The sequence below is a fragment of the Bubalus kerabau genome, chromosome 1 (genome assembly GCF_029407905.1).
Source record: "Bubalus kerabau isolate K-KA32 ecotype Philippines breed swamp buffalo chromosome 1, PCC_UOA_SB_1v2, whole genome shotgun sequence".
NCBI classification, from domain to species: Eukaryota; Metazoa; Chordata; class Mammalia; order Artiodactyla; family Bovidae; genus Bubalus; species Bubalus kerabau.
The window spans coordinates 239,303,851-239,320,039 of record NC_073624.1 but is presented as its reverse complement, the minus strand read 5'-3'; the positions used below and the strand labels follow the sequence as shown (position 1 = coordinate 239,320,039).

General features: G+C 39.2%; 1 long non-coding RNA gene across 47 annotated transcripts in view; it reads right to left on the bottom strand.

Annotated features, from left to right (window-relative positions):
• LOC129636993 (uncharacterized) overlaps positions 1-16,189 on the bottom strand; it is a 499,812-nt gene that overhangs the window by 450,674 nt on the left and 32,949 nt on the right. For 25 of the 47 annotated variants that reach the window (XR_008707270.1, XR_008707263.1, XR_008707260.1 and 22 more), the window contains exons 5-6: positions 6,714-6,869; positions 5,717-5,818 (exon numbers count right to left, since the gene is read on the bottom strand). The exons of 11 other annotated variants lie outside the window; for them this stretch is intronic. This is a non-coding gene — a long non-coding RNA (uncharacterized LOC129636993). Of the gene's footprint in view, positions 1-569; positions 1,482-5,716; positions 5,819-6,713; positions 6,870-16,189 lie in introns of those variants that run through there. 11 more of the 47 variants (XR_008707252.1, XR_008707261.1, XR_008707255.1 and 8 more) reach the window with 4 other exon arrangements.

Sequence of the window (16,189 nt, the reverse complement as noted above, 5' to 3'; positions counted from 1 at the left end):
TTACAGTTTTAAAATTTTTAATAGTGTGGCATAAAGAAAAATGGAACTTCCAGCAAAACATAGCTGAAAACTCATGGTAATTCCTCCAAATGAAGTCTTTCAATCCAGAGAACATCTTAATATACCAATATAATTTAAGTTTATTTGGAGGAATCATTAAAATAATAAAATAATCATTAAAATAATATTGTTAGATAGTGATAGCTAAATTTACTAATACAATTATAATCACTATTATTTCATTTGAGTCTCTTGCCAACCTTGAGATAAGCAGGATGGATAATATCCCTCATTTATCAGGGAAGAAAATAGGCCATATTACTTCTCTATCACAATGAACTCTCAAACGTGACATGTGAAATGATTAATATGGATGTGAAAACATTACATATTATTTATCTTTAAATACATTACATATCATTTATCTTTAAATACATTAATACACATATTTTTAAATACATTAATACACGTTGTATTTATGCTTTTGCCTAAAAAAGCAAATAAGTGGAACCTTACCAATATACAGCAAGAAAGTAGTATATATAATTTATAACAACTGTGCACAGAGATGCACACTCAAAAATATTTTATTGATAGTGATGTGACATTAAAAAGTTTAATGACATTAAGTTTATAAGCAATTGCTCTAAGCAATATAGTAGAAGGTACAAGATTAGAATACAGATCTATGAATATATATCCCTACCTGGACTATAGGACATCCAAACCCAAAGAAAAGGAAGAATTGAGGAAAAGTTTTAAATGAACAGGAGATTTACTACAACAAATAATAGAAGTTCCAAAGACTAACTGCCTTCCTTTGAGAAATTAAGCATGATAGTTAAAAGTTCAAATTATATAGTTTTCTAAACAAGAAATAAAATATCTCAGTACGGAAGGAATGCATTTTTTAAAAAGCAGAATAGATTAATTTAAATTATACCCTAGTGGACATTTCATTATTAGGTTTATATATGATTGCATCTGGAAAACATCATTCTTCTCAATAGGAAAATTATGCAATATGTATTATATTCTGGAAGTATCACATAAAATTACTTTAATTCTCTCATCAGCATGTAGGTCCCAATTTGCTATAAGAATAATTGTGAAACAATCCTATCATATATGCTTTGTGGAATGAAAAAAAAGCTTGAGTCTCAAAATTCCACATATAACCAATATGAATAAAAAAGTATTTTTGGAATTCATCAATAAGAACTTTAACTGGGTTTAATGTCGACAATGGAAATATATTGGAATCCAGTTCTGTGATCAGCTGACCAGGCATTCTTACATGGCTGTGTTTATCAGGAATTGTGAAGATTACGTGGGTTAATACATATCAAACTTTCAGAAAAGTGTCCATCCCTTTTGTCTTTGCACATGCACACACCAGTAGCTCCAGGTAGGAGACGCTGTCGTTGTCAGCCCGGGTGCCTCAGAACTGATGATCATCTAAGTCCATCTTCCTAGAATCTCTAGTTTTACAGATGAAGAAACAAGCTTAGAGGAAATAATACAGGCCTTTGCTCTTTCCATATATTAGGCTGCCCTCAACCATCATTCCAGGACAATGTAATTTTCTCTCAGAGCTAATGTGGTTCTTAGAAGGAACTCCCCAGACACTTTGGGGTCCTCTCCCTTCTTCTAGAGCCTAAGCTGAACTGCTCAGTTTATAACCAAAGGGGTCACAAGCCTGAAGCCCAAAGATGTAACTCCTGGTTGAGGTCCCCTTGCTCACACATACATAAACCCACATGGTTTTCAAAAGCCCTTTAAAGCTTTGCTTTGCAACCTTTTCACCTTCAATAAGTGTAACACATACACATCATTTATACACATTGTGAAAGGAAGGCAAAATAAACCCTCTTTCCGAGTTCAGCTCAGCCTGGGCTTTCCTTTAGTACAACAGCTCTCAACTAGGGTGATTTTCCTCCAAGGAGACATTGGCAGTATCTTGAGACATTCTTGATTGTTACAAATGGCAAGGAGAGGGTGTGCTACTGGCTTTTAGTGGGTAGAGGCTAAGGGTGCTGCTAATATGTACAAGACAGCCTCCTACAACAAAGAATTATCTGACCCAAAATGCCAATATTGTCATAGTTAAGAAACCCTGCTCTAGTAACTAGAAAACTAAGGTGCCCCCTATAATAGCACAGACATTTCATGGCTGACCCGAGGCAAGCTTCTTTGACTCTAGCAGCCTCTTTTGGATTTGTCAATAAAATGAGGGTAATAATAGAACTTTAACTGGATACAACAAGACCATCTATGTTAAACCTTCAATATGGTGCCTGTTTTGCAATCAGCAATTGATTAATTCCTTCAGTAAACATTTATCGAGCCCAAGATGCTATGGACATAGAGGTTTGTGAAAACACTTACTGTTTCTGTGCTCAGAGAGCTACAATCTAGAGAGGAGATATTAATCAGAGTCACATGAACAATAAAAATTAGCTTTTGTTATTGTTGTTATTAATAAGAGATTTCTCTGGATTTCCCCATGCTTCTACTTCTAAGCCTTGCTGTGATTTTCCCATTACAACCCAAGAAAGGCTAATACCAAAGGTAAGTGGGCTAAAACTCTTCCATGCCCATACAGGGACGGAAGAGCAGGAAAGCTCTTTGCTCATCTGTCAGCTCATCGACCTCTAAGAGAAGCTGCCCTCAAGTTCTAATTGCCTGCTGCAAACTCCACAGTGTCTGGGGAGGGGGGCACGTGATCCATGGACAGCCCTGCCATCATGCTGCGTTGCTATAGTAAGGATGCCCTTTATTGATCAGACCAGCCTGGAGTCATGTAACTCCCTAGGCTGCCACTGGGCTCCTCAAGGGGCAGCTGGCAGCAGCGGCATCTCTCTGGACCGAGAGTGACCCCCAGCTCTGCCCTCTCTCCCACCCCGGACACATGAAGGCTGCCCACAAAACACCTAATGCTTCTTTGCAGTGTCTTGTCATTCACACACTAATTTGAAGTCACAGATCAAAACTGGATAGACACACCAGGGAAAAGAGATTTGAAGATTCCCTGCCTTCCCTAAAGCAACACTACAACCTTGCATCAGCAGCCAGCAAACCCATTGTTTTCCCCAGAGAATCTCTCTCCTACCCTTTAATTTCACCACTTTCTAGAGTCCTTCCATCTTGCCAACATTTTTATTATAGGAAGTTTGACACTGAATCTTAGCAGAAGTGCAATATGTCTGCTACCGATTAGAAAGCCAGTGTCCTGAGAGGTTAACAGACATATTCAAAGGTCATAATACTGGTTAATACAGCACAACAAAGACAGAGATCCAGGTTTTTGCTTCTTTCTAGCATCCTCAGAGAATGAGGCACCCAGAAGGTGTTCCCACATAGGCTTTCTTTTTCTTTAGCTTTCTAAAAGACAAATTTAATTGTTTCTTCATATATCTGCTTAGAAATTTAGGTGAGAAGCCATTATTTCTAAAAAAATAAGATATTAAAATTTTCTTGCATCCTCCAGAACTCCAAATGTCACTGAATATTCACATTTATCTACTGAACACCCACCCCCCATTGTCTCCCCACCACCATTCACATGTGTCAGTGATCTGTGAATTCACTAAGGGTCCTTGTTGGTGAGAAAGCTCAAGTAAAGTAGTCACATGACTAAATGAAACTCATACATTAAGTCAGCAGCAAGGCCAGAATTTAGGGTTCTAGTTAATGGCAAAATCATTTAAACCAAAGAAGGAAAATACACAGAAATTATCTTTCAGCTCTTTATTTTTGTGATGCCAGTGCCAGGCAACACTAATCAAGAACAGCACTCTTTTTATTGGAAACTTGGATTCAGTCTCAGAATTCTTAAGATGATAATCCAAACATCTATTACTCGTCAAGTTCAACATGTACTGATTCAGAAAGGCCTCTTCAAGCAGGATCCAGTTCAGAGGGGATTTAAGGATGAGACGAAGACAGACATGTAAAGATTCAGGGGAAGAGCATTCTAGGCGGAAGGAACAACATATGAAAAGTGCCGGATAGGAAATGATATTGACATATCCAAGGAACTGGAAGAGATAATTGTGGTTGCATTGCAGTGAGCAAAGAGGAGTAGAAGGAGATAAGATGGGTTAGGTGGGAGTTCAGGGGATTGTCCCCAAAGCACAATGGCCTCCTAACACCTGAGTGTTAATTTAGTGTGATTTAATTTGATAGGTAAGATTAATACCAAAGAAGACAAAGTTTCTGCACAGCAAAGGAAACCATAAACAAAATGAAAAGACACCCACATAATGGGAGAAAACATTTGCAAATGAAGCAACCAATAAGGGATTCATTCTCCAAAATACACAAACAATTCATGCAGTTCTATGTCCAAAAAAAAAAACAAACAATCAAAAAATGGGCAGAAGATTTAAATAAACATTTCTCCAAAGAATACACACAGATGGTCAAAAAGCATATGAAAAGATGCTCAACATCACTAATTATCAGAGAAATGCCAGCCAGAATGGCTATCATCAAAATATCTACAAACAAGAAGTGCTACAGAGGGTATGGAGAAAAGGAAACCCTCCTACACTATGGTGGGCAGGTAAATTGGTATAGCCATCTATGGAGAACAATATGGAAGTTCCTTTAAAAACTAAAGCTAGACATACCATATGATGCAGCCATTTCACTCCTGGGCATACATCCAGAGAAAAGCATAATCAGAAAGGATACATGCATCCCAATGTTCATTGCAGCACTATTTACAATAGCTAGGACACAGGAGTGACCTAAATGTCCATCAACAGGGGAATGGATGAAGAAAATGTGATAGATACAATGAAATATTACTCAGCCATAAAAAAGAATAGAAAGTCATTTGAAGTAACATGAATGGACCTAGAGATTATCACACTAAGTGAAGTAAGCCAGAGTAAGACAAACATCACTCATATGTGAAACCTAATTTTTTAAAAAATGAAACAAATGAACTTATTTACAAGATTGAAACAGACTTACAGATATGGAAAACAAACTTATGGTTACCAAAGAGGAAACATGGGGAATGGATAAATCAGGAGCTTGGAATGAACATATACACACTACTATATATAAGATTAAATATCGATAACCAACAAGGACCTACAATATAGTACAGGGAATTCTAGTCAATATTCTGTGATAACCTATATAAGAAAAGAAGTCTAAAAAAGAATGAATATATGTATATGTATAACTGAATCACTGTGCCATACACCCGAAAGACAACATTGTAAATCAACTACGCTCTAACAAACTTAAATAAAGAAACATTGGTACAAGGGGGAAAAGACAAAGATGACCCCCAAGGAATAGTTTTGTGTAGAGGACCTAAATACGAAAAAATAAACAGAAACACTGGGTATCTTGGTAGAAAGTAAGAAATCACTGTCAGCTCAATGCTGCGAGGGTACTGACAAACTACACGAGTCTGGATTCAGTCAGAAGCAGGACCAGGAGGAGGCAGCTGTATGTGTACATGTGCATATTACAGGATTTGTTACAGGGATCTGACTTTGCACAACTGTGGGAACTAGTAAAGCTGTATCTTTAAGGCTGTTGTCTTTGCATCCTATGCTGGTTCTTAGAGCCTGCAGGGCAGGCAGCAAAAAAAGGAAAGATGGATGAAAAGTGAGGAACAGCAAAGACAAGCTGGAAGCCACTGTATGAGCTGGAGTTCCCATCAACTGGAGCCTCTGTCAGTTCTCATTACCTCTGACCCGATGGGGTGGATTTCCTGCGGAAGTCAGAGCCTTTCCCCATGGAGCTTAGCATGCACATTGCCGAAGAGTCAGAGAGAAGCTGAAGGAGGGTCCTGAGGAAGGAAAAATAGTTGCAGATCTGCCTGGCTGCAGCCACATGCCAAGGAGGTGAGCCTTCAGATAAGGCACACTGTGTATGAACTACAAAATGACTCCTACTTCCCTTCCAGCCTCCAAATTTCACACATGGACTCTCTCTGCAGCCCACTCTCACTGGAAATACACCAGAAAGTGGGCTTCAGCCTAGATATTATATCACATCACATCTATCAACCAGAGGGTAGACTTGTAAGGCCAGCTTTTGCCTACTTACCAGCACCCCTTCTACTCTGCTCCCCTCTTCAACCCCACAAGGCCATGGTCTTCTCTAGGTACACATGATAGGACTAAAATCTGGCCTCTTTCTCCCTCTCCCCCTCTCTCATTTGAACCAGGACACACACACACAGACTGTAGATATCTGAGAGGTAGAGTAGGGTGTAGTAGACTTGCAGAGGTAGAGGAAGGTGGAGGCTGAGGACAGGTGAATGGGTCTGCAAGCAGGGAGAGCTGGAGAAGAGCAACAAGCAAGGACGAGAGAGATTCTGTGACTCCTGAGAAACAGAAAGGCCCCTCAGTTCCTCCCTTTCTCTAAGGGGCCTAATTGTGCTTTTCTTCCTGTGTAACATGTGATGGCCAAATGCAATTATAAAAACTCCACTCGCACCTTTACTTTTGCAAACTGGGCTTTGTTTCTGGAGCCAATCCATCCCTAAGTCAGACAGTGGGGGTTGAAGACGATCTGAACCTGCTTCCCAGTTCTCCCCAGTTACTATACTGCACGACCCAGATGGCACAATTTAGAGGTGCTTTGAGTCACACCCACAAAGACATGCCACAAAGTCATAGTAACTTGGAGGAAATGGCAAAACTAGGGAGAACCGAAAGAATCATGGAAATCTCTCCCACCTGTGCTGAGTGCTGGGCACGTCACGTCATGTCAGCAGAGGCCTCATAAGGTACTGGAGAGGTGCAATTTCAACTACTGCATCTCCTAAAATGTGCACTTGAGAGATGGCGCTCTTCCCAGAGCTGTCAATCTTCCAGCATTCATGATCCTGAAAACTGATTTAATAGAACATTTTAAAGTAACTTTTTCAAAACTCTATGCCAAAAAGAAAAAGGAAAGTGCTAATTGCACTTTAGAGCTTCAGGGGCTTTTCAGTCCAGCATCTCAAAGTACTTGATGAACGCTCGTTTCACACAACCTCGCCTCACCCCTTAGTGGGAATAGATCAGTATTGTTGAGCTCATCTTACCATATGGAGAAACCGAGGCCTTTCTCAAGAAAGATGAGAATGTCACTGCTTCCAATTTTCCACCTTAAGAAGAATTAAGGAGTAGTGTGGCTCATTCAGACCAAGGCTTGGTAAATGCCTCAGCCTGAGACATCATATCAGGCGTATTTCTGTTGCACATATTCTATTTAAGGTGTAAGTTTCACTGGCCAGTATGCTTCACCACAAGGTAAGAGAGACACAAGCAACTGATAGCTCCAATCCTTGAAACTCTACAAACAAAAGCGGAATGAAAGTACATTCATCAGAGCTTCATTTTTCTAAAAGTCTCAAGGAAGAGTTTTGACTGAGTGGTTTGGATCTGCATACCCACACCTGGACCAACTGCTGAGGACCACAGAGATGGATACTGCAAATCACATGGGTCACCTGTGGCCAATGGGAACAGGGAATACTACACAAAAAGGAGAATTAACCAAGACATAACCAGCAGGAGAATTGCAACCACTTTAAATTGTTCTTCAAGAAATCTACCTCAGCAAAATACACACGTCTTATCCTCTCCCTGCCTCAAGCACTCTACCCAGGTGTCTTATGTCTCCTGCATTGGCAGGTGGGTGCTTTACTGTCTGAGACAGTAGGGATGCCCAAATACGAAGACGACATGCAGCTAAGTTTTTGTGTATGTACACATTTGATTCCTTAGGGTAAATTCTTACAAGTGGCACACCCAAGTCAAATGGTACTCATTTTTTGAAGATATTAATCCTTTTTGTTGACCTGCTTTTCAAAAAGGGGGTACAAATTTATATGCCCATATAATATGTAAATGCATTATCACTTCTCTTATCAACTTTTTAAGGAAATGGTGAACATGCAGTAAAATGGTCCAAAGAAACTGGTGAAACAGAAAAGAAAAGGACCCAAATATATTACTGCTTAGACAATTAGAATCTGAACAACTAAGAGCTGTTTATACTGACAAGGTATGAATGAAATGAAGCAAAATGAAAAAGAAGGCTGGATCTTGTCTCTGAGCAAGGGCTGTGACCTTCCAGAATCAGGCAGCAATGTAAACAAGAAACTTTCTTCATGCCAGCCAACTGAGCACTTAGAAGGAGCTGGCCGGGCATAGCTTACTTTCCCAGGCCTCACCCATGGGAAAGCCAGATGAACGCCTGGCAGTATGCCATGGGATTACATTTCTCAAGGATCATGGCTCTTAGAGCCATGGAGGCATACCTGTCAAAGGCAGACACTCTGGCCCATAATTGCCCCAACACAGTGTGGCTAATTGCCATTGCTGAAAATAATCTCTGAAGATTACGGCCGGCATCATAAATAACTGGGAGTTCTGCACCGACACACTATGACAAGGTCTAAGTCCCTCTTATCTTTTACTAGAGTGAAGCTTGTGCATTCGTGTTACTAACGAATCTTTTTCATTTGTGCAAGTGATGTTTCCATTTGACAATGACATGAACATAAAGTGGAGGTTAATTCACTCCACTGTGAGAGGTTCACTATTTAACTTGATGTTGAAGACAAAACAATGTAGCTTAATAGATGACAAATAGAAATTAGTTGTGATGAATTTTGCCATTTAATTCTAGCAGGCTCATTGAATGTTTGCCATAAACATGGCAAGAAAGCCATCGCTGCCCTCTCTGTGGGTGGGATTTGTTCATTCTGCTATGTCCAAGGTATCGCCCAAGGATTGGGAAACTCTCAGTGGGAAGTTACACTGGGAAATGAGCAATCCCCAGTTATACAAAAGACTTGAGACTAATGGTGATACACTGACACTGGGGCAGATTTTTCTTTTTATTGGATCACTTTTCTTTATCACTGGATAAACAATTAACTTACACAGCTAAACACTAGAAGTTGTATTGAATTTTGATACCTGTTACCATTAGCATCTAAAACCTACACTTGTGCCTTTTTATTCTTCCATATGGAGTTAGCTAAGGAATAAAAGAAAGAGCTATAATTCTAGAATTAAATAGAGCTTATGTTGGAATCCCAGACCAGTTAATTACTAAGTAGGTGCTTTTAGGTTAGTTATTCAACTTCTCCTATCCTCAATTTCCTCATTCATAGAGTGGGAATATTATTAGTATTTACCTCATACTATAGATGGGATTCTGTAAAGGGAGTGATACGTATAACTTAGAATTTTTATAAAGTCAATTTCCTTGAAAAATGGTTAGCAATTCAGTTATTAATTCTGATGCTTTTCCCCTCCATCAAGACATACAATCTGTAGGAAAAGCAGGATATGTCATTTACACCTTCATCCCTTCAGTAGACTCCTTCTCCCAAAGCTATTTGCATTCACAGTCAGTTCAGTTGCTCAGTCACGTCTGACTCTTTGCGACCCCATGGACTGCAGCATGCCAGGCTTCCCTTTCCATCACCAATTTCCAGAGCTTACTCAAACCCATGTTCATCAAGTTGCCATCCAACCATCTCATCTTCTGTTGTCCCTTTCTCCTCCTGCCTTCAATCTTTCCCAGCATCAGGGTCTTTTCAAATGAGTCAGTTCTTTGCATTAGATGGCCAAAGTATTGGAGTTTCAGCTTCAGCATCAGTTCTTCCAATGAGTATTCAGGACTGATTTCCTTTAGGATGGACTGGTTGGATCTCCTTGCAGTCCAAGGGACTCTCAAGAGTCTTCTCCAACACCACAGTTCAAAAGCATCAATTCTTCAGTGGTCTGCTTTCTTTATAGTCCAACTCTCACATCCACACAGGACTACTGGAAAAACCACAGCTTTGCTTAGATGGAACTTTGTTGGTAAAGTAATGTCTCTGCTTTTTAATATTCTGTCTAGGTTGGTCCTAGCTTTTCTTCAAAGGAGCAAATATCTAAATGTCATGGCTGCTGTCACCATCTGCAGTGATTTTGCAGCCCCCAAAAATAAAATCTCTCACTGTTTCCATTTTTTTCCCATCTATTTGCCGTGAAATGATGGGATCGGATGCCATGATCTTAGTTTTCTGAATGTTGAGTTTTAAGCCAACTTTTTCACTCTTCTCTTTCACTTTCATCAAGAGGCTCTTTAATTCTTCTTTGCTTTCTGTCATAAGTGTGGTGTCAGCTGCATATCTGAGGTTATTGATATTTCTCCCAGCAATCTTGATTCCAGCTTGTGCTTCATCCAGCCCAGCATTTCTCATGATGTAGTCTGCATATAAGTTAAATAAGCAGGGTGACAATATACAGCCTTGATTAATGCTTTCCATATTTGGAACAGTCTGTTGTTCCATGTCCAGTTCTAACTGTTGCTTCTTGACCTGTATACAGATTTCGTCAGGTGGTCTGGTATGCCCATCTCTTTCAGAATTTTCCACAGTTTCTTGTGATCCACACAAATAAAGGCGTTGGCATAGTCAATAAAGCAGAAGTAGATGTTTTTCTGGAACTTTCTTGCTTTTTTGATGATCCAACGGATGTTGGCGATTTGATCTCTGGTTCCTCTGCCTTTTCTAAATCCAGCTTGAACATCTGGAAGTTCACAGTTCACATACTGTTGAAGCCTGGCTTGGAGAATTTTGAGCATTATTTCGCTCGCGTGTGAGATGAGTGCAATTATGTAGTAGTTTGAACATTCTTTGGCATTGCCTTTCTTTGGGATTGGAATGAAAACTGACCTTTTCCAGTCCTTGTCCACTACTGAGTTTTCCAAATTTGCTGGCATACTGAGTGCAGCACTTTCACAGCATCATCTTTGTATTAGTCCATGCCTTTTCACTGAGGAAAGACTTTGTCCCCAATTTAGGTCCAACTGAGAATGTAATGAGATAAAAGAAAGAAGGCCATTTTAGGAAAAATGTGCAAAGCTTTGCAAAGGCTCTGTGTTAGTGAGGAGTATGGAAAGTACAAGGTCTGAAAGAAACCCAGCTTGTCTAGAGCATAGAAATTCAGAAGATTATGGTAAGATAATAGGCAGAGTCAAGATTTTGCAGACCTCAGAAGGCCATGGTGAAGAGTTTTGTCTTTATCTGAAGAGCAATGAGGGAAGGCCAAGTGTCCCAACCAGGACCATAATACATTTAGATTTTATTTCAAAGAGATAACTCTGAAAGTAGTATGGAAATGAGATTTGGAAGTGGGCAAGAGTAGCTACAGCCTGACCAGGCTGAAAGCTACTGCAGTGGCCCAGAGCAAGATGGCAGTGGCTTAGATGAGGCAGAGGTAGATAAAAAAGTATGGAAAGGCTGGTAAATATCTAGGAGGCGAAATTCATTAGACTTGGTAATAGATTCGATATGGATATGGGGATAAAGAAGGAGGAGGTATCAATGAGTTGCATGAATCATCAGGTCCAGTATCCTTGTTTATAAATTAGGCTCAGAAAAGTAAATTAATTTTATAGAAATCAACCCACATCTATTAATGACTGAGCTCATGACATGTGTATGTATATATAGTGTGCATGCATGCATATGATGTGTATGAGAGAGAAAGGATGTTTTTCTATATACTGTGTGTTCACATACAATAGTTTTATATTCCTAAATAAAAGTTAGAACCCTTGTGCCCATCTCACACCTCTATTAAGTGCATCCCTTTGACATAGTATTCATTCTCTGTGCTTATTTTTCTAAACTGGAGTGTATATGCAACGCTGTATATACTTTTTCATCTCTCCACTGTGTGGTCACCTCATTTTTATTGTTATTCTGGATTCTATTCAATATATTAGTTTGTGGCTTATGTGAGCATATTTTAATAATTTTGAAGGAATCTTTTCATCATTGAAGTTTGCCTAAAGAAGGCCTGAAATAATCAGTATTTCAGATTTTTACTGCTCTCCACCACGCACCCCCCCCAACCATGCACACACACTCATATATGTTTTGCTATTTTAAAGAAAGAGATTTAACAGCCATAAGGCACTTTTAAAAATAACATTCACATCTGGGCTGACCACCTGTATGCCAAAATTTAGCTTGATGTTAATTAAAACAGGCATGTTATAAACCTCAGGAAATGGCAGCTGACCCCTAACTATGAATGTAATGCTATAATAATACGTAGTAAAAATAAGACATTTTGAGGCTGTTGCCCAAACCACTCATGCATTAAAATTCTCACCACTGTATACCCTTGTGTGAGGACGGGTAAATCAACTGCAGAAGTGGTCCAACCAAAAAATAATAATGATAACAATTCAAGGGGTAAGAGCCATTCATTCATTTAACAGATGGCTTTAAATGCCTGTCCTGGACAGCCATTCCACCTTCTGAGAAAGATTCTGCATGGAGTTTGGAAGAACAATGCGATTTACTGTGCCAGATATTATGATAGTATCAATGTGGCTGACATTTATTGAATATTTTACTATGAGTCTGGCACTGTACTAAGTACTTAACATAGATGATTTCATTTAATCCTAACAACCTTACAAGTCAAGTACTATGATTATCCCCATTTTACAGATGAGGAAACAAAGGCTTAAGTGATTTAGTTAACCTCTCTAGGTGGTACAGTGGCAGTACTGGGATTGGAATGCAGCCACCTGACCCCATGGCCCAGCTGTCTCATAATGGCTCCACATAGCTGCAGAAACTTGCCTTCACTCCTACTTGGACCGTATTCCATCTGGAAACTTCCCATTCTTTTTAGATCCAGCCACAAGTGACCTCCTGCATTTTCTACCACCTCTTTTCCTGACCTTTTCTTTGTCACTTTCTCCCATGTGACCCCAGAGCCCTCCTGTTTCCTTTTCACTTTCCCATCAGCTCTACTCATTTGAAACTACTTCTCTTAATTGGCTCTGGCACCCGGGCATTTGGCAACTCAGCTTTTGCTCTGCTTTTCATTTGCTCCAGCTAGTTATCACTGCATCTGGATTCTGAAATGGTTCTCTACTGCTCACACCTTCAAGTGTTGCTTCTTCAAGCAGGGTATTAGAAACTTGCATTTTAGGAAGGACATGTATACACCAAATGCAACTAGATGGTGTGTATTTATACTGCAACTGAATTAGAATACAGACATGGGCATTGCTTTCAAAAACAGAAATTCTCTACTGTACAAACTATGCTTTCCTGAGTACCCACTGGCACAGCTGTGAAAAACACCTGAAGCTGTGAGTCCAAATTCATATCTGAAATGTCCATATTCACTTCCAAAGGTGTACTTGTAAAAAGATTTTTTTAAAACCTCTGAAATTCAACTGTGCTGCAGTTCCTGAAGCTATAACAATGGCTCTACAAGATGTGCAAGAGTCATTAAAGCCATTGGTATGCAGAATGCAACAAGATTCGAACCAACTCTGATCCACAGGACCTGAAAGGCTTTAGGTATCCTGGTCAGGACACCAGCTTTGAATCAGAGAGATCAAGGTTTTATTCCCACTTCTCTGCTTATTAGCTAAGTGACTTTGGACAAGTCTTGAACTTCGCTGAGCCTTGGTAAATTACCTTTAAAACATAAATAGACTTATAGGACCTTCCACATAGAATTCTGATGAGAATCAAATGAGATAATACACTTCAAGTGCCCAATCTCATATGTACTCAGTAAATGATAGCTGTTGTTAATACCAATTCTTTCATAGTTGTTTTAATACTAGCAGTAGTGGTTGTAGTGATTGCTGCAAGAACATATCCAAGTTCTGTGCTACAAAAATTCTGACTATTCCTTCCCTCTTCAGCAGTATCTTCAGCCATATCAAATTTCTTATGCTTACCCCCAAACACCTTTCTATATATTCTTCTCTTTCCCTAGAAAAGACCCTATAAATTGGCCTGATAAAATACAGCTCTCAGATCAAATACTAGCACTTCTGTGAAGTTCACTCTTACTCTCCAAAATAGCCTTATACATCCCTTCATGGGGTCGCAAAGAGTCGGACACTACTGAGCGACTGATCTGATCTGATCTGATCCCATTTTTAATAGAAGTATCTCCCTATTAGATTGAGCTGGTAGAGAAAAGGACTATGTTTTATTTTGGTGTTATATTCCCAACAACTTGTATCAGTTCACTTCAGTTCAGTCGTTCAGTTGTGTCCAACTCTTTGTGACCCCATGAATCACAGCACACCAGGCCTCCCTGTCCATCACCAACTCCTGGAGTTTACTAAACTGGCATAGAGGGTAGTAAATTGTAGAGGCCTATGTAGGAAGCTTTGGCTCCAAGGACCAGAAAACCTCATCTCAAGCTGAGCATTAAGCAAGTGTGTTATCCAATACAACATGAAGTACAAAGACAGGGTGATGTTGAGGGCTCATTCAATGATTCAATATCCACACCCCTCATCCACTCATACTGTTGCCCTAATCTCAGACTTCTAGCCTCCAGAAGCACTTGAGAAGTAAATTTTTGTTGTTTATAAGCTAAAAAAAAAATCACACCCTTTCCCTTCCCATCTCCCTGCTGCCATCTCAGTGAGGCAGGTGTTACCTTCAAGTGGGAGTCCTCATGGGCATAAGATAGATGCCATCGCTCCTCATCCAGGTGCAACAATGACAAAAGAAGAAAGGAATTATACTGTCCTGTGCCTTTTTTAGAAGAGCTAGAAACCTTTCCCAGAAGCCCTTGGCATAGTTCTGATATTCCATTTCCCAGGATTAGGTTTTATGTTCATTCCCAAACCATTCATCCACAGGGGAAATGAGATTACCATGATTACCGCTGGACAGGAAATCAGCAAACTCTTTCTGTAAAAAACCAGATTGTAAATATCTTAAATTTGGCAAATCATACGTGTCCATTGCAACTCCTCAAGGTGCTTCTGTAACACAAAGCCACCCATAAACAATGCATACATGAATGAGAACAGTTATTTTCCAATAAAACTATTTACAGACACTAAAATTCAAATTCCATATAATATTTGCATATCATGAAATATTCTTCTTCTGAATGTTGTCCAATCCTTTAAAAAATGTAGAAACGATTCTTTGTTCCAAGGCCACAGGAAAACAGGTAGCACGTTAGGTTTGGCCCAAGGGCTATCGTTTATGAACCCTTGGCTTACATTACTTGGAGTCAATTGTTCATTTAAGTCCTATTTACCACAATTTCCAAAGTGCATCATCAGTATTTTAAAAATAAATAATCACAGAGAACACAATTCTTGCCTGAGTGAAGTTCAGAGAATATACATGTATATGGTTTTCCTGAAAGATGTGTTTAAAATTACTGCTTTTCCTACTAATGGTGGAGATACTAGGACTAAACAAACAAAAGAATTGTGTTTTGTGACAGCTTAGATATTAAATTGTGAAAAATGGAAGGTAAATAGTATTTGGTGTTACGATATGTGGGAAATACAGATTTTAAAAACTCATGAATATAAAGTCATAAAAGGTTTGCTTTGACGGTAAATAGGTGAAAGAGATTACTTAATGCATGTTTTCTATGTTAACATCTGACTTCACAATTTTCCAAACATAATGTTGTATGTATCTGATGCAGGCAAAGAGATAATTATAGAATAACTGCTTGCACTCAGTGTAAATTAATCAAACGTAAATTAAATAAACTGTAAATAGAAGATACTCCTTAGTTGATACGGCAAGTGAATCACCTCCATTATAGACTCATTTTTGCAAAATTACATCTAATCATAGTATTTTAAGATAGCGTTTGGTGAAACATCTCTAAATCTGTCAACAAAAGCAGCAATTACTTCTTTGCGGCTGAATACCTTTGCCAACAAACACCCATCTGTCTGGAAAGATTTATGTATGTTTCTGCCTAAAGACAGGGCTAAAATCTCAATGACCTCTGGAGGTTTCTTTCACCTTTGTGCTCTGAGAGTCAATAAAAATTCATTTTAGAGTATTTTACTGTGAACCTCAAAAAAAAAAAAAAAAACAAACTACAAACCTAAAGATATAATCAAGTCTGTTCTAAGAATCCCCAAAATAAATATTTTTCTGCGTCATTATAGAGCTTATTTTGCTCAATCAACATTTTAATGTTCCCTGTCAGTTGCTGCTTTAATAGAGTCCCAACTTCTTCATACAGCTCATAAGACCCAGTGTGGGCTCAGTTGCAGTCAGCACCACTGCTCTTTATGCTATTCTGAAGGAGATCAGCCCTGGGATTTCTTTGGAAGGAATGATGCTCAAGCTGAAACTCCAGTACTTTGGCCACCTCATGCGAAGAGTTGACTCATTGGA